The sequence below is a fragment of the Sceloporus occidentalis genome, unplaced genomic scaffold, assembly GCF_023333645.1.
Source record: "Sceloporus occidentalis isolate IW3139 unplaced genomic scaffold, rSceOcc1.0.p SCAF_18, whole genome shotgun sequence".
In the NCBI taxonomy this organism is placed as follows: Eukaryota; Metazoa; Chordata; class Lepidosauria; order Squamata; family Phrynosomatidae; genus Sceloporus; species Sceloporus occidentalis.
The window spans coordinates 11,617,595-11,645,228 of record NW_028316998.1 but is presented as its reverse complement, the minus strand read 5'-3'; positions in this window follow the sequence as shown (position 1 = coordinate 11,645,228).

Below are 27,634 nucleotides of genomic sequence, written 5' to 3'. Positions count from 1 at the left end.
TGTTTTTATGTGTTTTTGCTTTTTTCTGCACGTTATGGAGCATTAAGTACAAGTAGCGTTTTGCTATTTCAAAACCATTTTTTCCAAATCTGGTAATTCTTCCCCCCATGTGCCATTTCGGGTATCTTTGAAGCCGGCGAATGCAATTTACCCCATCAAATCATATATTTTTGAAAACTAGAAACCCCAAGGTATTTCAAATGCTAGAATTTTAACTCTTTCCATGCACTAATTCTACCACCAGTCTTTGTCAAACTTTGTGGCAGTAATTTATTTTGTGTTTTTTATCGCTAAAATTGCTCTTCAGGTATGGATTTACAGCTCCTGGTATACATCACTTTCAAACAACACCCCAATATGTGTTCAGCAACATCTCCCGAGTACAGTCATACCCCCCATGCATGGGTTTGTCGGGTTGTTTGGGAGGTAAAACGCCACATTTAGGAAGTGCACATTTTTTAACTTGGAACTTTTACATCTGGTCATTCTGCCCCCATGTCCTAATAGGACCATCTTTGAAGCCGGCTAATTCAATTTACCCCATCAAACCATATATTTTTGAAAACTAGACACCCCAGGGTATTTCAAATGCTAGTATTTTAACCCTTTCCATGCATGAGATTCTACCACCAGCCTTTGCCACACTTTGTGTTAGTATTTTTTTTTACACAAATTGTACTTTGGGTATACATTTATAGCTCCAGGTATACGTCATTATCAAACAACACCCTAATATGTGTTCAACAACATCTCTCGAGTACAGTGATACCACCAATGCATGGGTTTGACTGCTGTTTGGGGTTAAAAGGCCACATTTGGGAATAGCGCTTTTTTTTCCCTATTTTGGTCAGTCTGTGCCTATGCCCTATCTTTGAGCCTGGCCACTACAATTTACCTCATAAAACCATATATTTTTGAAAACTAGACACCCCAAGGTACTTAAAATGGTAGTATTTAACCCTTTCCATGCATCAGATTCTACCACCAGCCTTTGCCACACTTTGTGGTAGTATTTATTTTTTTTTTTCACACAAATTGTACTTTGGGTATAAATTTATAGCTCCAGGTATACGTCACTATCAAACAACACCCTAATATGTGTTCAGGAACATCTCCCGAGTTCAGTCATACCCCACATGTATGGGTTTGTCTGGTGTTTGGGGTTAAAATGCCACATTTTGGAAGTGCGCTTTTCCCCCCCCCATTTCGATCAGTCTGTGCCTATGCCCTATCTTTGAGCCCGCCCACTCCAATTTACCCCATCAAACCATTCATTTTTTTAAATTAGACACCCCTTGGGTATTTGAAATGCTTTTATTTAAATTTTTCCACGTCAGGATTTTTGGGAAGATACAGCGCTAATTTTAGCACTTGCTCATAATAATAAAAATTTTTATTTTATTTTATTTATTTTACTCTTTTTGGACTTTTTTTTTTTACATTTTGCTGGAACTGGATAGTTCCTCTAAAGCATAATAATTTTTAAATGTTACCATGTTTTTTTTAAGCTTTTTCTTTTTTTCCTTTTTTTTTAAAATATATATATATTTTTTTTATATTTTACTAATCACATAGTGATTAGAAAGCTGGGCTCCATTGACTTTTATGGTTGAATTCAGTACCTGTATTCAACCTGCAAGTGGAGCCAGAGTTCTCTAGAGGGTCTGGAGACCGTCTAGCGAACTTTTTCAACTTTATTATTTTTTTTCCCGGGCCGCCGCCATCTTGCGGATGGCAAAGACTGCGTGCAGCTGCGGCTGTGACCGCTCTCCGGAGCGGTCACAGCCCACCCTGGGGTAAGTATTTGGTGTCGCTGGATGCCTCCTGATCGAGACATTCCAGCGACACCATTGAAGTTTAGGAGGTGATCGTTGATCGCCTCCTAAACGCTTTTAAAACGGCCGTCCGCCGCCATACAATGTATGGCGGATGTTGACGCCACGGGGAGGGGCCAGAGATGGCCCATCATGCCGATCTCGGTGTTGCTGAATGCCTCGACATCGAGGCATTACAGCAACACCGTTTAAGCTTAGAAAGTGATCGTTGATCACTTTCTAAGCTTGTTTAAGTCTGACCCGGCAATGGACGTTAAGGGGTTAACAGACCTCCGGCTCCCTTGAGTGATTTTAAGCCGGGTTCAAGGGAGATCCTTGAACCGGCCTAAAATCAGTCAAGGGAGCCGGAGGTCTGTTAAAGACCTCCGATACCGCTCCCTTGCAAAGCTGCTCCTCCAGCGGCGGACATTACTGTCTGTCTCTGGAGGGGTGCCGGGTGCCCCCCTGATGAGCGGCACCCGGTGCGGACCGACCCCCCCCCGCTAGGTACGCTACTGGCGGCAGCAGTAAGCTACGGTGGCGTCGGACCCCGCGGCGGCGCCCCCTGGAGTGTGGTGCCCTGTGCGGTCGCACAGGTCGCACACCCCAAAGGCCGGCCCTGGATGGGAGCAGCGTGAGGGGTGAAAGGTGAGTGCGAGGGGGCGGAGCTTTCACCCCTCACACTGCTCCCATCACTTGGCGGCCATCGCATACGGCCTCTGGGTGCTGATGCCGCCGGCCGGCACTGCTTTAATACTATTTTTTTTTCATTTAATAGCTGATCCGGCTTGCCATATTAAATTTTTTTAAAAAGTATTAAAGTAGTGGCGGCCAGCGGCATCAGCACCCAGCGGCTGTTTAGATTAGATTTCTCTAGGCATGGGGGTAGCATTTGATCACAGCCACACCTCACCCAGGTCCTGTTTACTCTTCACCCATTACTGCCTTCTCCCTACCCACTCCCCACCCAATGAAGACCAACTGGGTCTACCACACCTTTGGAATGAAGCCACACCCATAGAAGATATCTATACAGGCCTTAATCGGTTACAGTGATTAAGCAAAACATTGCATTAAAAAACTCTACACGACCCTACGCTTTGGGTAACTCTTCATATTTTACTTCCTGTCAGATATCTCTCCCCATACTTTTTGACCTGTTCCAGGAATTTACTATAAGAACAAATAACTATACAGGCAGTGTAGAAAATATAGTTAATGTTGTACCCCTAATTCATCCTAATTCCCTTGTTTCTCAGCTGTCACAGAAATTAATGAATAATAATTTTAAGTACAAATCTCTTTACCATAAACTGCCAACATATTATTGAATTGCACAATAGAGTTACTGAAATGTTCCCCTTGGTAGTGAAGAACCAGCGCAGAATAAAGGTCTCATTATTTCCGTGATTTGAACGGTAGTGGAAAGCAATGCATTGGAGACATGTGAGGAAATGAGTCTACTTTTAAAACTTAAAATAACAAAAGATATCCCTTATGATATAAAACCTGTCTCTTTAACCTTAAAGTAGCAATGATTCAAGAACAAAAAAGACCCTACTACATTGTTTACTTAATTTTTTTCCTATAAATGTTTAAATATTTAATTTAAATTTGACACTCCACATACGTTTTTATGCAACTGTGGATGATAAAGTGCTTATAAATGATATAACATGGTTGAAGTATATTATACATGTGTTGCCTAATAAGATCATTTAGCTAACAAGAACGCTACAGAAAAATAGAAAGAAAATTAAAGTCGTTTTAATACTTTAATGTGACATATCCCATTAAAAAGGGATTTATGAAAGTTCTGTTCCAGTTTTGCTAGTCCTCTTAATGTGTTTTACTTAAGTTCATTAAAATAAAATAATAAGAATGTCTAATTCCTTATTACAATGGTGATTTAAATAAATGCCTCTTAAGTATTACACTGAAGTATAGAATGCGGGAGTAGCAATTGTGCATTGTGTTGTTAGCTGACATACATTGATGACCAAGGCAAAGGGCCAAGAATTATAATTCCCCTGATTTTTCCGTAGACAAATGACTACTAGTCATTTCTTGTAAAGACATAGGAAACTGTAATCCTCAAGACAGCAAGTCATTAAGCAACAGTTTTCTACTTGATAAATAAGTTTAACAGCAGTCACTCAACATTTTTTCAAGTTTAACTTCAAAAAGCACAGTGACAACAACATAATACCATCAGAAAGACTGGATATATGAGAACTGGATGAAACAACACACTTGCTACATGTCAATTCATGTGATAGTTAAATGGAAAATACAGCCAAAATCCAACTGTGTCTTATAAAGTGAACATTGAACACGTTGTGCATATAGAGAGGTGGATTTACAGGTCCAAGTAATGGTAAGTACACAAACTTTTTTTTCTGTCTCACATGCTAGCTTTTTTATATCTATTATAAAGTAGCTGATCATTGAAGGGATTTTTTTCTTTGTTTTGCCAGTGGAGAGATTAAAGAGGAGGCATCAATGAAGGATGGTTCCCAGCAGGAGATGAGGCATTCCAAGATTGTCATTAGATGGCAATACATAATATAAATTGATCTGAGCTGCCTGTATCAATAACCATTGAATAATACAGAGAAGGTAGGTGTGTTTCCAACTGGTAACCTACCCCATAGGATAACATAAAAAAGGTATTATCTATTGTACCAGTGAATAAAAGACTCATTAGCTACACACAATATGAATAGTAGTCTACTTTAGTCTGTGGGGTAAATATCATATAATGTCAATGCAAAGGAGCGATATTTTCTTCTCCAGTATTTCTTCTTCTCCAGAAGACTGTTACTACTCCTGAAAAGTGAGTTTTTCAGCTTGTGTTTCTGATGGACCTGCGGAGGACATCAGGGTGACATAAGCCAGTTTCAAGAGCTCTGATTCATGATACTTTGCTCTTCTCCAATATCTCTCGTGATCTACTTCTCTCTCTTTTTTCCGCTTCTCTTGTCTCTCTATTTTTTCTGTTATCTCCTCTCTGTCTTCCTCTTTTCTTCTTCCCTTTCCCTTCTCTCCCTCTCTCTCTGTACATAAGACATTCCTATCTAGTAACCCCTCATCCCCCCCGCACACAACACTATCTGACAACTTTTGACTTCCACGTTCACAGCACTATCTAGCAGCACCTTGTCCTGTCCTACACGCAACATTATCCACTAGACTCTTGTCAGTCTTAGACACACCGAGCAGTATGTATACAGCAAAAATCCAGCAAAGTCACTCTACTTTAGGCATTATTAGTCAATGAAGAAAATGTGTTAACAAATAAAGATTCCTTTTAACCTCCAGACCTTACTGATGCTTAGTGGCATAATTTGGCCCTGCACCCCCAGTATCCTAAATTATAATAATGTAATTACCAAATCCACATAAAAATTAGTATTTAATTATTCTACTGGTACACAAATTCTCACTGGAAAAAATATCATCATCAGGTACCATGGGACAGCAACCCTGAGCATGGAAAACCATGCACCTACCGGTCTTGTCAACAGAAGGCACTGCAGATGCTGTTTGTTGAAAGTGTCTGTCACACCTGAGGCCCATCAGGTGTGGCCCCAGGTGTGGCCCCAGGCTCCCTTGCTGGGGCATTGTTATTCCTGGCCCTGGATTTGTGTGAGTTTGTCACTTTTTTCGTATTTTTTCTGATTTGATCCCTTGGACTCGGAATACGTTCCTGAGTTTTCCCTTTGCACCTCATCTGATTTTGATTATCTAGATTTTCACCTTTTGGCTAGGACTGTGATTATTCTTTGGATTATCCTACGATACCATGCTATTGTTCCATGTGTATGGCTTGGCTTGTCTCACCACTTTTGCCCTTTCTCCAGTCCATCTGCTGCTGTCTGTCAGCCTCCCGGTCTCCCCAGACCCCACTGCCATCTACCAGTCTCCATGCCTGCTGATGGCTCCTAAGAAGGTGGCCAAGGCTGTAGCAGACAGCCATCTGCAAGCAGGCCCTTCTATACTTGCCTGCAGAGTTCTAAGCCTGAACCTGTCCCTGCACAGAATCTCCTACCCAACCCAGTACATGCAGTTGTGAAAATTGTATTTATACTATCATGAATAGTATGGTAACAAAATAAAGCAGCTGTTCACGCTTTTTTAACGTGTTTAAATTTTTCTGGATTAACAAAGTGGAAATAGAGAAATTAAGGTTAAACCGGGACCTAGTAAAATGCCACAATTGCACTTGCCTTGTGGTGTAAAATAACTAGGTCTGAAGGAGTTAATGGTTTCCGAATTTGATGCACTCAGACCTTTTGTTATAATGGTGTTTTGTGTCAATAATGGGTTTAAGGATACATTCTAAAATAACACAAGTGTCTTAAGTTTAGACATCATAGCAGTTTAAGGACTGGGTGCCCTGGATGAAAGAGAAATGAAATATGTGAAGATATCATTGACATGCACTGGGATTTTATACATCTGAATTCAAAGCTTAATGGATGTGGCCATAAATCCAAAAGACAGAATTTGAAATAGTCAACCCACATATCAAATAATTAAGTAGCTAGGTGTAAAGAAGCTCTATGGGCCTTAATAAATATCCATTTTATCCAAGAAAGTGATTGACAAAGGTTTTCTCTTTTGTAAGGTTTAGTGCAAACTTACTTAGAACTGCCATGGAATACCAAGTTACTTAAAAAAGAGAAATGGATGTATAAATTGATAGGCTACAAGAATTGAGAAGAAGAAAATAGCATAAATAGAGATGATTTTTATTTGGGTTTTGAAACAAAAATATAAATTTCCATGAAAAACGAAAGATATATTTTCATATAAATTAACATAATTAGAAATTTAGAAACCCAAATGCAGATCTTTGCTCTAATAACTGAATAAATGAAAAAATATTTAGATTCCATGTCTAATCCAAAAAACAAAGTAACACAATATATGCTTTCTTTCCACTGATTGAAACAGCCCAAAACTTGCACGGAAAATTTGACTGCAGATTAAATGTGTCTTTTGGGGCTTATAGATGACCCACTGATACAAGAGTACAAGAATCTGTACCACTTGAACCTCTTCCCTAGACCAGTCATCCCACGCCAGAATGCATTGCTGCCTGCAACCAGTCCATGGAATCCAGCCTTACTACATTCTCAGCATGGAGTACCGAACTGATCTCTCCACTTCATACATCACCAGTTAAAACAATCTCTAGTCACCACAAAAAGGGAATCTGATTAGTTGTAAGTCTGACCCTCAAACAAAAAAAAAAGCTTTTAATTTTTATAATATTTTAAAACATAAAAAAATATCTGCGATTTTGTAAAAGAAAAAAAATGATGTTTATGCAAAGTAGTGGTCCAGGCCATTGAACTTTCCGTGTGTTGCTATGGAGATAGGACTAATTTTTTAAATTTGCACTAGAATCAATTTTGATGCATAACCGCCACAGTATTTCTGAAAGGGGCTTTGCTCCTTCATAACAGTCACAGAATGATTAGTGTATAAGACTCAATGCAGTATGTAACAAATATCTGTTTTCTCTCAGAAATGCTTGTTAAGGATTTAATGAATATGGCATTGTATGTATCTGATTTGTACACAAATAGAGTAAAAATGTGACATTTCCTCTAGTACAGTGTAACAAGAGCTTTAGCGTCAGATACCACCTTCAGCCATAAGCTGAAAGAAGAAGGAAATTGGAATACCCAGGGAAGCCCTAGTAGTAATTAATCATTGCACAATGAAGCCTGTCAAAACATGTTCTAAAGCTGATACTGCTGTCAGTTCCAAAAAAACCTATTTCCCCATCTGCAATTGTTTAAAATATCGCCCAGTGCTAACATACATAACACCTAAATTCCATTTGATTTCCCAAACTCTTCGAAGTAGGCATTGTAAAACAATATGAAAGAAAAAAGCAAATACAACATAAATACATATATAAGCTATTCAGCCTGCGTAGATAATTATTACCGAACTACATTTGTTATGTGGTATTTGATCTAAATATTATATATAGGAGTTTATAGATTTTTCTTAATGTTTGTGAAAATATGATGATAGGAAGGACAATAAATTCCTGCTACTGCTACTACTACAACAACAACTACTTATAATATATAATAATAATAATAATAATAATAATAACAACTCATCTTAAATCATCTTAAGTTAGTTGGTATTTCCCCATAGTACAGTATATGTAAGAATAAAATATAAAAAAAAAATTATTAATTTATTAGTGTATTAATTAGAAGCTATTCATAAGCTAATGTCACATTGAGAACTGTGCTGTGCTTAACACTCTTTACATAGCATTGAGCAATTTTATTGTTAGATATTACTAAAATAACTATATATAGGTTTAATATGTTAACAAGTGGGCTGAAATGTACAATATATTACATCTAGGAGTTTTGGGGATCCCAGCTATCTTAAAAATCTCACAGTTTCTACTGTATTAAAAATGTCAATATTTTGTTCTGTTCGACTTCCTGTTTCACAGGGGTATGAATATTAGATAACACATAGGCCGAATTCCCCTAGCCATTTATCAGAATGGGTAAGACCAAGGAAAACAGCTGGCCCTGTAGTCATCTCACTGATCCTCCAATCAGAGGAGAGGAAGTCACCTCAAGCGCCATTTTTCACTCACGGGAACTGAGGACAATATGGCAGCGCTTGCAGTGATGTCCTCTCCCCTGATTGAAGGATCTGGAGAGGACATCACCACAAGTTCTGCCTCAGTTGATACTTTCGGAGACCTCCTCTTCCCCAATTGGAAGACCAGGGAGGATGTCACTGCAGTGCTGCCATTTTGTTGGAAGCTGCTTGGATATGTCCGCGGAGATGCAGACGAAGAAAGAAGATTAAGAATTAAAGATAGAATCGAAAAGAGACGGAAGAAGATAAAAGATACAGAAGATGTGTAATAAGATGCGGAAGCAGACGTGGTTGGCAGAAGTGAAAGTGGTCAGCAGAGAAGGTAGGAAAACATTGAGAGGGTGAGAGAGAGAGGGTGAACGAGAATACGAGAGTGGGAGATAATGAGTGAGAGTGTGAGAGTGAATGTGGACCCACGAATGTCACAGAAAATTCTGAGATTTTTGGGGCTTCATACTAATAGTGGAATTTACCAAATTCAGTAAATTTGTAATTCATACGAATCTGAATGCACAAGTCTAATAGCAATTATTATTTTAGTTACCCAATCAAAAAATAAAGTTAATTTCACAAAAGCTCTCTACAGTGCTGTTTCTTACCTTGTAAACCAGTTGCATCAAGATTTTTAACAATCCATTCATTAATTACCCGACTACAGCAGTAAGACTTTATTCATCTGTAGTATGCTAAGCATTCTCTACTACCTTTCACGTCAAGTAGCATTACGATTCCCAAATCCCAATCTAGTGGAAGTACTACTGTAAATACTGACTGGTTAAATAAGTCTGCTAAAGGTTTTGCCAGGACACTAACAAGTTCTTGTAATAACCTCTGGTGTATCCCATTGGGACAATGGAATTCTCTGTTTTCACTTTGAAGAGTTTAAGTAGAAGTTCTTTCTCTGCAAATGCACATGTTTCACATGTCTGTCTATTTCTCTTTTCTAACTGAGGTCCCTTTCCTACACTTTATAATAGACTGATCAAGCATCAAAATTATAAATGTATTAACAAATTATTTTTTACTGACCTAAGAACTGTTCTATACCTCTCTCTTCCTTGCTATCAGAGGTCACAGCCAAGGTTCATGTTAACATATATTGCAGTAGACAACATGCATGTGATTGGCTCTTTGGGCAATCATATGCACGGAAGGGGCTCCTATTAGTTTCTGCTGGTGAGCTTGGGTCTTCGGGCAGCCAACAACAGTTGTCCTGCACTGCAGTTGCCACAATGGTTTACAGTAGCTGATGCAATATTACATCCTCTGCCTTAAATGGTGGTTCTACTGGGGTTAAATCAACATTCTGCTGCCATTAGCAGAACATTTCTTAAAATATCCCATAATGATAACCTTATCATTGACATATTTCATTGACATCTTAGTTATTTCTTCAACCAGCAGATGATCAAGCTCCTCTGCTTGTCACTCATACTCTCATACACTCTCATTAACTCTCTTTCACACTGTCTCTAAATGTCTCCCTTCCTTCTTTGCTGACTGTTTCCGTGTTCCTGTTTTCATGCCACGCACACGCGGCTCTGCTTCTTATATTGCATCTTCTTCTTTCTTTTGTCTTCTTTTTCTTTCTTCGTCTACTACTCAGATTATAGATTGGTCCAATCAGCAGCTGCACGCTGTTGGTTGCTATAATGCTAAACATCCCTGGATCTTCAGGTGTGTTTCTTCTTACTCTGGGCAGGAGAATAGTGTGTGGCTATGCATACTCCCATGTTCTGCCTACACCCAACCCACTTTACCCTGCTCCAGTTCACTTCAACTACAGGCTCCCTTGGGATAGACCCACCTCAACATGTGGTTAGTCCAACCCAGAAGAAGGAGAGCTTTGGGTAGCCTACCCTAGAAAGTTCCCAATCCTAGGTATGGTGACAAGGCTGTTTTCTAAACTTTCTATTACCACCACTTTTAAAACAACCCCTGATATTACATTATGCAGACATCTAGATTATCTGTAGTGTATTCTATGCGCTAATGAGTCAAGCTACAAAATCTATACATTTGTCAGTAATACATATTACCATTCACTTTCCTTACTTTACCCCTGTCAGGGTTACATATCACACATTTGCTATTTAGTTGAAACTAATATTAAATAAAAAAAAAACATTGGTTATCCTTCTGTTGGTCTACATGATAGACATGAATAAGTGGGAACTGAAAGCTGCCTTGCCTTCCTTTGGCACTACTCTCCTGTAGTCACCATAGCTAGCAAAATACACTCAGGAGACATTCTGGATTTTGAGTTAATATTCCTGTTTTAATTGGTAAATTATGTAAGAAACCTTATAACTCTTTAAGGTTGATGGCCCATTATGACTATTTTGGATGAAGTTGGAATTATTATGTGTGCTTTTTTGGCACATAATAGAGCCGAGTTATATAATCCGCCCAATATTAATGATGGACAATTTCCAGGCAAATCACTGGGGAGGGCAAAACCAGTGAACACTTACATACAAGTACAAAATACTAATGATGTAAAACAGTGAGGCACAAATTATTAAAAATGAGCAAGGCTATTAAAAAAGAGAAGTCATGCATGAAGAATTTACTTTATTCTCCCTCTGTCTTTAATATTTTATCATTCTATAGATGCTTTAATTAAAAGAAATGAGGGAATATTTTTATGGTGTTGATGAAAGATTTTAGGACCTCTTGACCTCTGCCAACCCCAAGGATTAGTATGGAAACTATGTGTGACTGGAAATTATTAGACCATCTGTATTTGCATAATGATTTCCCACCGTCCACGATGATATATTGTTATCACTAAGCTCCCAAAGGTCCTTAAGCTTGCTAATAACTATTATGGAGGTGCAATGAACTGAATCAAGACTAAAACAAGTTCACCTGAGCCTAAGCCGATTAACCCTTCTCAAGCTTCAAAATGCCCACCACAGAATGCGTCAAATGCTTAATTTGGTAACTAATATGCCATATGGATTGCAATAAGAGAAAAAGGATATTCCTTTTTGCTCAATTTGCTACAAATTCAGAAACACATGAAACAAAACTGTGTTAAATGTGAATAATGCATACTGTACCAACTTGTGCAAAAATGAGTATATGTTGAAAATACAACACTACACATAGTAAATAAATTCATATATTTATTTTGGTATGTATAATATCAATTTGCTTTATCTTTGTGTCATTAAAATGTTATTATGAACATGCTTTTTGATATAGTTTAATGTGGAGATTTGAAGCTTGGTTGTGTTAACATGGTTTTATTCAAATATACATGTAGTCGGTATCCTTTAAATGAATATACCACATACGTATTGAAATATCTTTTGATTTATCACCAGTATCCTTAATATAAAGATTAGTGCAGGGTGTGTGGCACCTGATAACAATGTATTATAGACATCTCCCTTTGTAACTGGCCTTTGAGGAATGGGACTTGGAGGTGACCTGTCCCTGGTTTGGTGGCAGAGTGGATACTGGCCCCCTGACCTGCTTCCTAGTTGTTCCATGCGAAGATATGACACTGCATATTTGGTAACTCTATAACAAAGAAAAAATGCTTTAATTAGATGTCAATTGTGGAGACCATTCTTTGTGTAGGTGACTTAGAGAAATTTGGTCAAAGCTATAAAGTTGCAGGCTAGGTATTTCCACTATTGTACACGAAGATTAAGTGTTGCATCCCATACTAACAATATGCAATTTTCCGAGTGAAAACTTGAGAAAAAAAACTTCTGTCTTAATAACAAAGACCTTAATAAATATTTAATGTCATGGCTACTTTGAAAAAAAAAACAATAGTTTACAGAGCCCCAGAGGCCCAAAATGATTAGAGGAAGGGGTGGTCTATGTGGGATATTGTAAAACCACAACCCCCTCCATCCTTGTGACACTCTCTTTCCTTGAGGATGGCAGAAGTTTAACAGTGTCCCTCCCACCGTTTCCTGTTAGTTAATGTGGTATTTGTGGATTTGGTTATTGTGTGGTTCCTGTTAAGGAATTTTTGGGGGTGGTTCGTTAAGGATAGGTGGCGGTTTCTGGGCAAGATTTCTAGGAGGCTGGTGGGGGTATAAGTGGCCATCAGCTGATGTTGTGGTGTAAGAGAGGCACCGCAGCAATGTGTGTGCTCAGAGCACAGCTGAGAAATAACACCTTTATCACAGATAAGCCTCTGCCTGAGCACTGATTTTATTATCTAACATGTTCTGCAGAAGATAGGGCATTATAGGATCTCTTCAGTCAGTGTGGAGGCTCATGTTAAAATAGAAATCCTGAAAACTGACTTTTCTGAATATTTACCATAAGTAGAATAAATGTTGTAAATGCCGCTCAGGTTACATTAATATCTAGTTTTTAATTAATATATAATATCTTGTCAAACACCAGGAAAAAAATATTCCCTCCCTATTATTTCCATTCAAGTTAGAGGAAGCCTTTTCCATTAATCATTAGCCAAAATTGGGATGCAAATTTTAGCCCTAGGTATTTCACAACAAGACCCCCGGGAATGCCTTTAAAACTTCAGGGGATCCATTAAAAAGGATAAGGATGTGGTTAATTTTATTATGGTAACAACTGAGTTGCATCTTGTGTTTTTTTAAATACACAACACACTGGGAAATGATTACGGCTATTGTAAGTTTTACATAAACCCATACCATTATCAAATTGACAGGCACTAAAGAACTGAAATAAGACAAAATATTTTATAAGATCTACAAAAAGAACACTTGTTCTTTTTTTTTTTTTAACAATGAGTATGGAAAAAATAAATGCTTTTAATCTGTGCATTTAAAATTAAGATTTCAGTGTAGCTGCTGTAGAGCTCATTAGAATAATAACAACAAGTTAAAAGAGAAGTAACACACAAAGTCCTCACCTCATTTAACCCACCACTCGCACTATATGTTCATTCATTCATTCATTCATTCTAACACACACTAACCAGGATACACATGCTGAAAGAGGGGTCTTTAAACACAACCAGCCTATCTTTAAAAAAAAAAAAATAGAGTTGGCAGGTTGGAGTTATCCTACTGAAAATCCCCACTAAAACCATCGGGTAAAAGTTATGCTTGGGTCACAGGTGATGTTCAGATTTGATTCAAACGGTGGAACCATTTTTTAATCATTTTAGAGCGTTATATTTTTTTAACAAAATCATACCTGGGAACTCTTAGAGTTTGACCTGGAGTCTCTTGCTAAATGGCAACCACACAGGGTCTCCAGGTCTATTCTGTCTTTCTCCGGGCAGAGGGATCAACATATCACCATTGCCATTTATATGTTATTATATGGGTGTACTAGAGTATCATATGCTATTCATGCCACTTTGGTTGGTATACTCAAGTCCCTAGTTCCTTTATTTACTGTTTTACATTAGCTTGCATTATTATTTTCTGTGCAAAATCTCTATTTCCGGGCTTATGGCTTTTCCTGTTCTCCATAGACACATGTTGACAATAAATTCACAAATGTTGGTTTATAGTGTGGGCAGAGGTATGCAACAGAAATGAAAAGCAGATTGATCTTAGAAATGGAACATTCTATATTTTCATAATCTTGAATTTATATTCTTCCTGTTTTTCAAATTCTATCATGGGCAGAAGCCATGTTTGATTTTTCCTTAATTGTAACCACACATTTTGGTTAGTTGTGCATTTTTATACAAGAAAGTATAGATGAGTAAATGCATGCAATTCCTTAAAAGTACATGTTAGCCCTGTAACTTTCTATTTGTTGCAAGGTACCCTAATAATATAAACAGTGGGTTGTATTTTAACACCTAGAGTACCAGTTATGCAGGAGATACATAGCCAGCTCTATATCTCGTATGTAGATGCAGTCTGAGGGCTTTACTGAATGATTGCACAAAGCTATCACTCAGATTTCTCACGTTTCTGTAGTCTGTCCAACATACACACAAGCACACATATGTACACACACTTACACACTCATGCTAACATACATAAACATGAAGTTTGGGGTCTCCTAGAAATTTCTTTGTTTTGAAAAGAATTTAAATTTTGTCCATTAAAATAACATGAATTGGACTTTGTTAATGTTGTAATTGATTATTGTAGCTGGAAATGGCTGATTATATATCGTCATAGGTGTACAGAGGCCCTTTATCACTCCCAACACTCCTGTGTTCTAATGGCACATTGTGTTAGCTAATCCAAGTTTAAGTTTAAAAGGCTAATTGATCATTAGAAAACCCTTTTACAATTATGTTACAGCTAGAAATGTCCTTGTTCTCCATTTTAAAGTGACCCCAAAACTTTGAAAAGTAGTTTATATAAGCTTGTTGGACATCCCATTGCAAAATCATGAGCATTAATATGTAGTTGGTATCTGCTTTTCCAGCTATAAAAACATCCAGTCTTCTGGTAAGGCTTTGGACAAGATTTTGGAATGTGTGTGTAGGAATGTGTTCTTGTTTTGCCAAAAAAGCATTTGTGAGGTCAGGCACTGATGTTGGATGAGAAGGTCTGGCTCACAATCTCTGTTCCAGTTCATCCCAAAGGTGTTCCATGGGATTGAGATCAGGCCTCTGTGCCGGCCAATAAAGTTCTCCCACACCAAACTAATCCAACTATGTCTAAAACCTTGCTTTTTGCACAGGGGCATAGTCATGCTGGAACAGGAAAGGACTTTCCCCAAACTGGTGCCATAAAGTTTAAAGCATACAATTGTCTAAAATGATAAGACATTGTACTAACATATGAAGTCTCCTACTAGCACAGAATTAGGGTATTTTAGAAAAATGTATCCTTTTGTCAATGCATTTGTTCAGGGTCGTTCTTAAAGCCAAGGAAGTCGGACAACTGTCTGCTGTGCCTGGACCAGGGGAAGCCTACAGTCATTCCAATGTGTAGAAGTCAATCTGGTACTTGACGGGTGTGCAACAGAATGTCTGACAATTTGTGTGGGTCATACAGACAGATCTCTGCCTACATTCGCATCCTTAAAGTAAAAAAAAGCAGAGTAAACTGTTTTTTTTTTAATGAACTAATCACTAAAGGGTAAATGGAATGCTATTCTACAGTATTCAAAATCACTGAGATAGGCAGCAAGATGTTCTTCAATGGTCATGCTCTGCTTTGATCTACTTTAGCGATCACTTTCAACCTTCAGGCGTCCAAAGGTCTGGGTTTAATATGCGGGGTCATTGTTGATACACATCATTCTGTCGCTCATTGCAGGAATTACAGCAACAAATTTGCTATAGAAATCCTTCTTACGGCCATCTGCACAGAAGAAATTTAGATACCCAGTCTCAGGGCCAAAATATGAATATGCAACATATAAAAACATCATCAACATATCCTGTAAGTCCTTCTTGTTGTTCAGTTTTGAGAAGATAACCTTTCTGCAGATCATGAAGAGGAAGATGATGTTTGATGGAATTAGGAAAGGCTCTGTCTTCCATGTTTCAATTATGAAGGCATCCACACTTCTAATCCAGGAGATGGGCTCCTCAGGTGTCAAGAATATTATGCAGAAGCACCTCCGGTAGATGAACTTGCCAAACCATTGAAGGAACTTGTTGGTGGCATTCTGCTCCAACTCCCAGTTTGATGGTACGCTGCTGGGATCGGGCACAGCTAGTTGGCAGCTGATGTCTTGGTCATCCTCTTGAAACTGTTTCTTCAAGATGGAATTAACATTATGGGCATGCCAGATGGTAATAAAAGCAGGTATTATTGCTCCGGGCAGCCATTAGGAACACAACTCCTTCTTCTAAGCAGTCCACATAATCGCTGAAAATATAATACTTTCAGATTTTGGGATCTAGGAACCTACTGTATCACCTGGTAAACGCTGTGAACTGTGCCTGATATGTACTTGCAAGCTGCTTTTTAAGCTCAATAGAACCCTATGTAGATTTCTAGCCTTGATTAACTTTCTAATTATGGCATCATTAGCATTCTTTGGGCAGCAGGCATCATGGAAACCAATGGCTTCAATTCCTATAATTCTTGTCAATCAATAAAATTAATTGAATCCAATTAAAATAGAATATACCATATTTGCTTGATTATAAGACGAGGTTTTTTCCAGAGCAAATGCTCTGAAAAATACCCCTCGTCTTATAATCGAGGTCATCTTCTAATCAGACCTCATACTGCTGGGGCCAGGCTGCTTACCGGGCTTTGGTCGCGAGCAGCGTCGCTCCTACTAGCTGCAGGAGAACAGGAAGCTAGCACAGTCCTCACATAACTCTGCCTCCCCCTCCTTCCTCTGGGGGCAGGGCCAGAGAAGTTGCTCGCACAGCCGGGCCCCTGCAAAGTCTGCGAGTGGGAGATCTGCAGTTCAGGTAAGGGGGTGGGGGAGGGTTTTTGTGATTAATGTGTGAAGTATGTGTGATTAATGGAATGAATGAGTATTTAAATGTTTCTGAATAAGTGTGTGTGTGTGATAGCATGGATGTGTAAGGGGGTGGTGGTGGTAGCATGGCATTGGGAGGCTGTAATCACACTACTATCATCCCCAGGTTCCAGCATGTACTGGCTGCCTTGGCTTGATAGGAGTGTGATTGCTGTTAGCAGTTATATATATATACCTCCAGAAATGCATTTTAACCCCCTATATGCCACTCAGCCCCATGATATGCATTTTAACCCCCTATATGTCACTCAGCCCCATGATATGCCTTTTAACCCCCTATATGCCAGAGTGGCATATAGGGGTATAAGGCATATCATGGGGCAGAGGGGAATATAGGGGGTTGAAAGGCATATCATGGGGCACAGTGGCATATAGGAGGGTAGAAGACATTTCTGGAGGCAGAGTGGCATATAGAGGGTTAAAAGGCACATCAAGGGGCAGAGTGGCAAATAGGGGGGTATAAGGCATTTCTGGGGGCAGAGTGGCAAGCCTGGGGCAGATGTGCATAACTGGGGGGGGCAGGTTGGCAAATAAAGGGAAATAAAAAATATATATTTTTCTCAATAATAGCTTTTATTAAATATGAAAAAATAGTTTACATTAATTAATATTTACTAGTAAAACGTTTTTCCTACAGGGTACTCTTATATTCAGGCGTTTTTTTTCCTAAATTAATATTTTGATTTTGGGGGTTCTTCTTATAATCAGGGTCATCTTATAATCGAGCAAATACGGTAATTTAACCAAAACTTGCAGTATAGATATAAAGGAGAATGCCAGCTCTGAGGCATAGACTTGTCTGCTGACAGTCCGCATAACCTAATTGCCATCCTAGTGTATGTAGCTTCATAGACTTCTGTGTAATGCACATGCATGGTCCTTTGGTTAGTGAATAAGCAGCAGGTGTGCCAGGGAACATGGGGGGGAAACAAATCTTTGCAACAGTAGAGCTTTTGAGGGGGAAACAGGCCGGGAATGACCTCTCACTCTCTAGGTTGCTGGTTCTGGACACATTCACAAGAAACTATCACACGGTTAATTATTGATTGTAATAATACGTTTAATGTAATTTAAAGACATTTAATAATTAAGTGTGAAAAACACTTTACAAAAAGATCAGGTGTTTTATGCAAACATACACTTTCCATACATAAATTAACAATTTATAAAAAATCTGTATAAATGTATAATTATTTACTATTTTGGTGTCCAATGAGATGAATGTAAGAGAGATCTCTCATCTGCACAGCCGGTCAGTTTACACAATAGAGCACTGTGCTAAGATGGCAGAGCCTCCATAGCATGCTGCTTCTTGGGCGCCACGTATCTTCATAGGTGAAGCATAGGATATAATGTCATAACCTGGGCACTCAGCAGTAAGGACGACAGCTGAGGAAATACATCACAGTATTCATGGGTATACATTTTAATTTATATGTTATTTAACCTTCGTGTAGATCAATGCAATTGAAGATCTTACTTCAAAAAGTGGCTTTCACCTTATAACCAAAAGTATATAGACACCAGACCATCACACCAACACTACCGGTAAAACGTCTGGGGTCACTTAGAAATGTCCTTGTTTTTGGAAGAATGAAATTAACATGAAATGGATCAGAAATACAGTGCATGCGTTGTTAAGATTGTAAATGAAAACAGCTAAGTGACCCCAAACATTTGAACAGTAGCGTATATATATATATATATATATATATATATATATATACTGTATATATATGTGTGTGTTTCTGTGTGTTATTGTGACAATTAGGCCTAGAAACATCAGGTGACGATACGGTAGGTCCCAGAATGGTATAAGTATAATAAGCCAAATTATTCTACTAGAAACAAAGAAATCCACATCTCACCATAAGCTTGGCCTATCTAGTGTGCCTACACTAAAATCAATTGCTTTTTCAAATTGTTCAAAACATTTGGTGAAACGAACATCGTCTTGTGTAATATTTATCATATATATATTTCATAAAGAAGAAGTGGTATTTTCTCATGAGATCCAACCATTTCAACTAAGCATACATTTAAATAAATATATTAAATATACCAACACACAACTTGCTTGCTTCATTGAAAGAAAAAAAAAAGGCAAAAAAAAAAGTAGAGCATATTTACAAAACCTCTCAAAGTCCTTAGCTACAAGAAACATCCTTAAAAAAAGTTGAAGAACAGGGCTTTATTGTCTTATAAACACATTGCCATAGGAACTAGCCCGGCATAAGAGTTTTAGACTGCAAAAAGAGCCTTTTGAAGCAGTACCATGTAAACATACCAATGGATGTTACACAAACAGTGAAACTTTGAAGCATAATACTTCTCTTAAGGCGGAGAATGTTAATAATTGATTAAGGGGAGCGTTGGGGGTCAGGTCTAGGCTATCTGGCATAACAACAAAGCTGTTTCCTGCCATATGTGAAAAGGTGAGAACAAGTGAAGTGCTATGACAAATATCCAGCTATCGGATTGAACTAGTGGAAAGGATTTAGAGACAATTCCTCCGTTGTTGCAGTTGATGTATCAACAAGCTTTGACTTGCTTAAAGAATATGTCATCACCTTAAAATCTAACTTGAATATGTTATAAGGAAACAGATGATTTAAAAAAATAACATTACTTTTATATGAGGGGAAAGCGTTAGATTGTTCTAATCAATCATCAATATTAAATGCCACTGGAGAGACATTTTTTTCAGATGGCCACTCAAATGTAATCACAAATAATGTTTTAATTTTTTTTCATGTAGTGTGTGCCGTGAAGAAATGACTGATAATGGTCATTTCTTATCTTGAATATTCTAGAAAAGTGTAGAGTGTCTTTTAAATGCAATTAAAAAGCAATTATCTAATGAACGTCAAGGCATAATATAAGGCAAATGTAGAAAATAAACTCTATAGAAAACATAAAATGTAATCCATGGAGATTAGATTAGAATCCAAAAAACTGTTCTTTGGCCTTTACACATATGTTAGATTCAATTCACTTACGTGTGTGTCAAAATTAAAATAGTTGTTAAATTTGACACAAATCTGTGAAAGTACTCGGACATCTGTTGATGCAGAAAAGCTAAAAAACATATACCAGAAGCTGCATTTAATTTACGGAAAAGTCACATGAAAATTCTTCTCTCAATTTCAACCATGTGTTCTCTCAATCTTAGAAAGCATTGCGTTCCGATACAAAGCCTCATGACACAACTTATATTTGTCTAATCAGGTTTTTCTGTTATACTGGATTGTGTGTAGAAAAACACTACTGCAAACAAAATAAGTAGAAAAAGGTTATACCAAAGTGATGTTTTTCTAGGTTTAATTAATAATGTTATCCAATGCATTATGTGACTTAATAGGACACTTCATCCATCATATGCAATTACATTTATGTGGCTCCCCCTTGCAAATGTATTTTTGCGGCTTTGTCCATGTGGTCTACTCACTTCCACTCAGCTTCAGTGCTGGCTTAGCAAAAGTTCTTGGAGGGGAGTATTTCTAAACAATACCCTTTCTGCAAAGGCTCTCAAATGGCTTTAAGCAGCCATTAAGTGGTGCATCAAAGACAGGACCTTGAGCTGCAGCTCTGGAGCTGCAGCTTTTGCTAAAGGTAAGTGCCCTTAATTTTAACAGGTTGCAAAATGTTAGAGAGTACTTTAATATGCATTCTTCCTTAGTGATGCATGGTATACTGGAGTGTACCTTGAAAAAAGCCACTGTATATGTGTAGATGCGCAGACAAGCAGGTTACATATAATAAATACCTGCTATTGAAAAATGCGGGGTTCGCTACCTAACTTTAGGTAGCATTTACAGTAACAAGCAGTGATCAGGTTCTCAACCCAGGTTCCCTTGTTCATATTTGTGGAATTAATTGATAATTGTAAAAAGATGGATATTTATATAGCGTTTTTCTGGTGCAAATTGGTTAAAATGGTCTCCTCATCCTTATGAATGTATAGTCTGTACGAGTGGTGTGCATAGCATGTTTGTATAGCTATGCATTATTTTATGTGCCGTAAGTATCAGATGCATGTAGTTAATACACCTGTTAAGGCACCTGTTGTTGGAATGGCGCAGTCAACTGCAACTCTTTTAACACATTTTAACAAAGCAGCTCCATATAAAGTACAGCAAACTCTAGATATCTTTAAACATTTTGCTATGAGTGTGTTATCTACTAAGTAGCGATGCCTGGTGTTAAGTACAAACAGTAACAACAATTTGTAATTGTAAGCTAGTTTTTCTACAAAATATGATTTGTAGGTGAATAAACTAAAAATGTTTGTTCAATCCATATAGGGAAAGATATTGTTGTTTTTGGATAGTTCTAATGAAGCTATACAATGGAACACTCATCAACAAGTTTCTATGGAAAGAAAAAGTTTAGCTCATTCAGCCCCTTTGGTGTTTCATATACTACATGTTCATATTATTCAAAGCAGGTATGTAATTTACACTGAATAACTTTAGAGAATAAGTGCAATGCTGACGTTGGTAATGAACTGCATTCCTGTTGAGTGACACATCTCCCTGTGAATGACTTATCTTGACAGATACCAAAAATAAAGTCAACACTTTGTAGTTAAGAGTCATGAACATACTGTAACCTCAAGAATATAGAATACATATATTGCAAAGTGCCATTGAAGAATATCCAGCATTCATTCGCAAGTTGCAATATATTGGGTCATGGCGGAATGGAGGTCAAGAGCGCTTAATTTAACCATGAGAGAGCCAGATCAGTGAGTAATAAATGTGTTAATTGCTCTATGTTTGAAACTGTTAACATATTAGCTTAGAAAAAAAATCTTTACAAAAATAGCTTTCTTGGGAACCAGAATTGCTTTGCAATTCCCTGGGAGTTCTGGAAGGGTTAACTATTAAAAGGCAGTATGTACAAAATATATTGTTTGGTTGATGATTTAGTGTTATAGGGAAAAAAAGGCTATTTTGACAGGAAAGGAATGACATAGTAGGAGTGAGAGCAGACACAGAAAGCAAAGATATTTTTTGTGTAAGATTTGGGTTGGGAAATTGATAAATAATACTGAACAATATATCTTATATGTTAACACATATGTTGTTTAAGACAGAAACATTTTATGCTTGTAGTCTCCTGCAGGGCATGACTAATATTTTACAACTGCACAGTCAGTGGGTATGAGACGTAGTAAATAAAATGTCACTTTTAGTTTAACAAAACTTTTTGTAGATAAAGTATATTGTTCTAGCTGTTCAATGTACAACGCAATAACGTGTTCTTTTACCTATGTGAATACTTACCTCCCCACACTTTATCTTTGAAGAATGATTTTTTTTTAAATCACACACAATTACAAACTGGTACAAAAGGAGAAGACGGCCCAGCTCTTGCAAGCTTGCAATCTAGTCGGTGGTAGAGAGGGAAGTGAAACAGCAGGAGAGATTAGGCAGACAAAGTGTACGAGCAAGAAACATTGAACAAAAAACATTGTTACAACAGTGTAGTTGAAGCCCTATATCTTGTGGATATTGCACCCTAACTTCCTGTTTTTGATATCTGTATGATTACTCCCCCTATTACATTATCTATAGTCTATTGTTGAAGTGGTGGAGAAGGGTTAAGAAAGTGGTTAGATTCTTGCGGGTTTTTTTTCCTATAAAGTGCCCACATTTTTTTACAACGTGTGGTATAGAAATCACAAAATAACTGAAGGGAAATGCTTGCAGCCACACCATAGTCCACTCAAAGCCCACAAATCCTTCAATCCAGCATCCAGTTAATGGTGTTTCTGAGAAACAGATGTCAGCTTTCCTAAGTTAAGGGACGCGCTAACCATTATATGCACTTTGATAAATACTATAGCTGAGTGGTCCACCTTGCAAATGCGTAGAGGGATTCTGCAAAATCAACCCATACGGATTTGCCTTTACCCCTCACACACTTGTGCCCTATGCCCACCACCAGTCAGCACTAACTCTAACGAGACCCCCTTCATGCATATGCTCCGATTTTTGCATTTTAGTTGAACCACATGCAGCATGCTGGCTAGCGACTTCAAGCAGCTAACAGTACAACAAAAAATGTAACCACTGATGTACCAAAAATGATCCTACAGAACCAGTGTTGAGCCTGGTATTTCATTGGTTAAAATCGCTCCCACATTGCTGCAATTGCACTTTGATTGTGAGTTGGAGAGAGACAGAGAACTGTAAGAGAACAATGTTCCCCGGTGTCCCAAGTCTCAGGTTTCTTTTAAAAAAACCTTCTTCTATTAGATCAATTTTGTACTTCACCCTAAGGGGTTAATTTTTAAAGGGGGTTAAAAAAAAGAAAAAAGGAACTAAGAAAAAAAATCTAAATCTTGTAGAATGGTGGTTTAAAATCAAACCACTTATACACATGTTGAACTGTGAAAGACTGCAGTTTTTGCATACCTATTGATAAAAAATGTCCTACTTATATGAACATGGTTTGAAAAGAAAGCCCTATTTGTCCCCCCCCCCCAATATCTCATTTGTATTGGTATTGGTCAATTGAGAACGAGGAAAATTAAATGTACAGTAAAATAGTCCTGGCCCTGAAAGTTTGAATATACATTTTTAGTTGGTATGCCTGCATGGGCGATTCAATTGAAAAAAAGAGTTTAAATAAAAGAGTTAAGTCATGCTAAGGAAATGCATACCAATATATTAATTAGGAGGTCAAAGACAATGTGGTGGTGAGTTCTTAATCCTTATACTGCTTTTGCTTTGCACCCTTAGTCCAGCATGGAACATTGGCGTCCATTCAAATGTTGAGTGGTCAGTTGAGTTAAGGGTTAACACAGTCTCAAAGCATCTAATAAATTTATTACATTTAAATAAAAATGTAATAACTCTTAAGCAATCCCTCACTTTCTGTTTATTTCACACCCAATATCATATTAGACTATTTTTGCACCACTATATATGAACATGTATTAATGTTATTGCCAATTTTGTATGCAAAAGCTAATATATAACGAGTTTCACTTGCTCTAGAAATAAAGGCAGTTTTTATCTAATTTATAATAAAATAAAGTTTACTGTTAAGGTAAATATCTTTTTTAGGTGTATTAGGTCAAATGAAATAACAACCTATGCATAAATACTATGCACAACCCCTATCTGAAATATACAGTATATTTAACAACTGAAATTTTGACCATTTGTTCCAGAACTGCAAGATCATTTTGAGTATCTACCTCTTGTCCCTATTACCTTTACTGGAAGTATTGGGTACTAAAGGAAGTATGAGTAAAGCAATCCTGATGCCAAGACAAGAAACATCATGTTTGAGTTATTTCTTAATAAATACTATTTTGTGTCATCAGCATAAAATGAGACATTGCTAAAATACACACTACAAGGTCATCTATAAGTAAATTAAATAGACAAGAGCCAAGCACAGAAACTTGATGTACTTCACTTATATCTTTGGTTAAAAGATCTTTGGTTAATCTTTTAAATTTCTAAAATGCCCTATTTATTAAAATCTAGTGCTTTGTACATTCAGCAAATTTTGTAGCCAAGTAGAACGCATATTTTAAATTGGTGAGTTGATTTTATTTAAAATAAATGTACAATATGATGAGGACTGTATATGTATGGTAGACTTGTGGAAAAGGGTCAAAAACAATTTGGATACATTTTTAATTTAATTTTTAGTCCGTTCGTTTCGAACGAAAACCTCATTCACTCTCTCATGTTCTTTCACACTCTCCCCTACACTCTCTCTTTCACGTTCTCTTACATTCTCATTGACTCTTTCATGCTCAGTCTGAATATCTCCCTACTTTTGTGCCTACCGCTTCTATGTCCTTGTCTCCGTGTCTTTGTCTCCATGCATCACTCTCTCCCCTGATTAACAGAGCAGAGAAGAGGCTTTTCATGTGGCTCCTCCATTACAGTACAACAGTTTTTCTAATTGTTCTTATATGAACGAGGCTATCATGACCAGAAGTTTAGCTTCACTTGCCAACAGTCCTCTCCAACGTCACAACATATTGGCACTTCATTGGCGGTGCATGTGCAGTGCTGGTTTACAGTAAAACATGGTTTGCACATGCGCAATGGCCAGACCTTACATTACGTGGGGCATAATTTGATGCTAACACTTACTATGAACAGTGTTTGACAACACGAAGGAATGTAGAGAAGTCTGCAATCAACTCTTTTTTGTTATTTTACATTCATTATGTTTTAGTTGTGTTGACGTTGGACACAAGAAAATATGGGGCCTTTTTTGGATTGGTGGACCAGGCCTCCAAGCTCTTTAACGTGAACTTGTGTTACCCATATCTCATGTAACAAAACCCATCTTTTATTATGAGGTTGGTCCAGATCCATTATAGAGAACAGGTGGGAGAATTAATAATGTCCTTTACCTCACACTTTGGTAAAAGTTTTGGAATCGTCATTATTTGTGTTAGCTAGGTAAGATAATATTTGAATTTTCTGTATATTCTATCATCTTATTAGGGTATTATGAATAGCTATATTTTTTGTGAACCCTACAGCCACAGACTGAAACAGAGACATGACAGAAACGCTGCCTCAAGATTAAGGTTGATTTCTACCATTCTGTTTACACACAGCATGTAGTAATTAGGTATGGCCAACTCCAGATGGTGAGTATGACAAGAAGTATACCAAAGTTCTGACATTGCATAAGCAGACACCCCTATTCCACCATGGAGCTCTGTTATTCCATGTAATAGATTAGAGTATCCATGCAGTTTTTGACAGAACACATGTACCCTGAAATAGGTCATAGGATTCCCAAGGAACATCACTGCTGAAAAGCATGCATAGATGAGTGGACCCTAGGCTGGATACACTGGAGCAAAGAAAAAGTTGTCAGGACCTGGAGAAAATGGGAAGGTAATTTATTTATTTTCAGTCATGTGTAGGAGCACTGCTAAAGAAAGAGTACTCTAGTCATCATGTGACTTATGGGAAAATTGTCCCGCTCATTCCTGCCATGTGTATGCAAGACTTACAACGCAGATACATCTGCATATTTCATTTTGTGCTGTATATGTATTTTATATGGAAAACTGTATCTTATTATGTTCCAAAAGAAATCATGCTTTAGAAATTGATCTAAATTCTGTCTAAAAAAGTTTTCACTCTATATAGGCATGTAAGATTTTATAACTGAAAAAATTATGGCTATATACATATTAAAGAAGTTTTAGTATGTAAAGAAATGTAAGATACCTCATTTGTTGCTTAGGACCTATATATGTGTGTTTTTATTTCTTAATCACTTAGTTTTATGCTTTATGTTAACCTGCCTTTATCATTTATTATAAAGTATATTGAGGTTCCTGAAAAACGAGCTGCGTTCCAATAGCAACCTTCACAGAGAACAAGACTCTTGAAAGTGTATTTAATCCAAAAAAAATTATAGTTAAATAGATGGCTAGGTGTCAGGCACCAAAATGGGTAATTTGTACAAAAAAATTAGTAGCCAATTTGCCATAAATATAAAGTCTCCATTGGAAGTTTCTGTGGCTAAAGGAAAAGACCAAAATGGAAGGGTTATGACAGAGTTTAAATCAACTTTTGAACTGACTTCTTGGTACTGCATAAAAATGTTCAGGGATAGACCACCTTTGTAATAGTGAAAATTAAATTAAAGTGACTGATCAAACAGTAAAAGTTAGTTTTTGTGACTTTATTTAAATGTTTTACTATACTTGTGCATTCGGATTTACTTGTGCATTTTCCACACTCTCATTCACACGTGTCCAATCCTGCCTGCTCCTGCAACATATGTGTCCAATCCTGCCCGCTCCCGCAAACATCATTCACAAACATTAATTTCCTTATTCACAGATACTCATTCATTCCCTCAATCACGCATACTCGTTCATACAAACTCCCCCACCCCCTTACCTGAACTGCAGATTTCCCGCGCACTCCTGCAAGGCTGCCTTCGCGTTGCTCAGACAGCATCTTTTCTCTTGTCTCGCCAGAACGAAGCAGAGTCATGTGACGTGACACAAATTTACGTGACTCCGCTGGGCAGAACAAGAGAAGAGACGCTGTGTGCGAGCAATGCGAAGGCAGCCTTGCAGTACATTGTCTGACTGCCCGCTCCCACCCGCAACACCCCAAAAAACGCCCGCACCTGCAAGTTTTTTGATGGGTCCCGCGGGACGCGCACCCCGATGCAGTCCTCCAATTAACATTCTCTGAATGTTAATTGTCTTGTAGCTTTACTTCTCCTCTACTGTAGTATCTTCTTCATCTTCTTGTTCTTCCCTCCGACACCCAAACACACACACACACCAGGACATGCTCTGCCACATCGACACCCAAACACACACACACTAGGACAGGCTCTGCCACACGACACCCAAACAAACACACCAGGACAGACTCTGCCACACTGACATCCAAACACACACACACCTGCACAGGGTCTGCCCCACTGACACCCAAACACACACACCAGGACAGGCTCTGCCACACCGACACCCAAACACACACACACACCAGGACAGGCTCTGCCACATCGACACCCAAACACACACACCAGGAAAGGCTCTGCCACACTGACACACCAAACACACACACACACACTAGGACAGGCTCTGCCACACCGACACCCAAACACACACACACACACACACACACACACACACCAGGACAGGCTCTGCCACATCGACAACCAAACACACACACCAGGAAAGGCTCTGCCACACTGACACACACACCAGGATAGGCTCTGCCCCACCAACACCCAAACACACACATCAGGACAGGCTG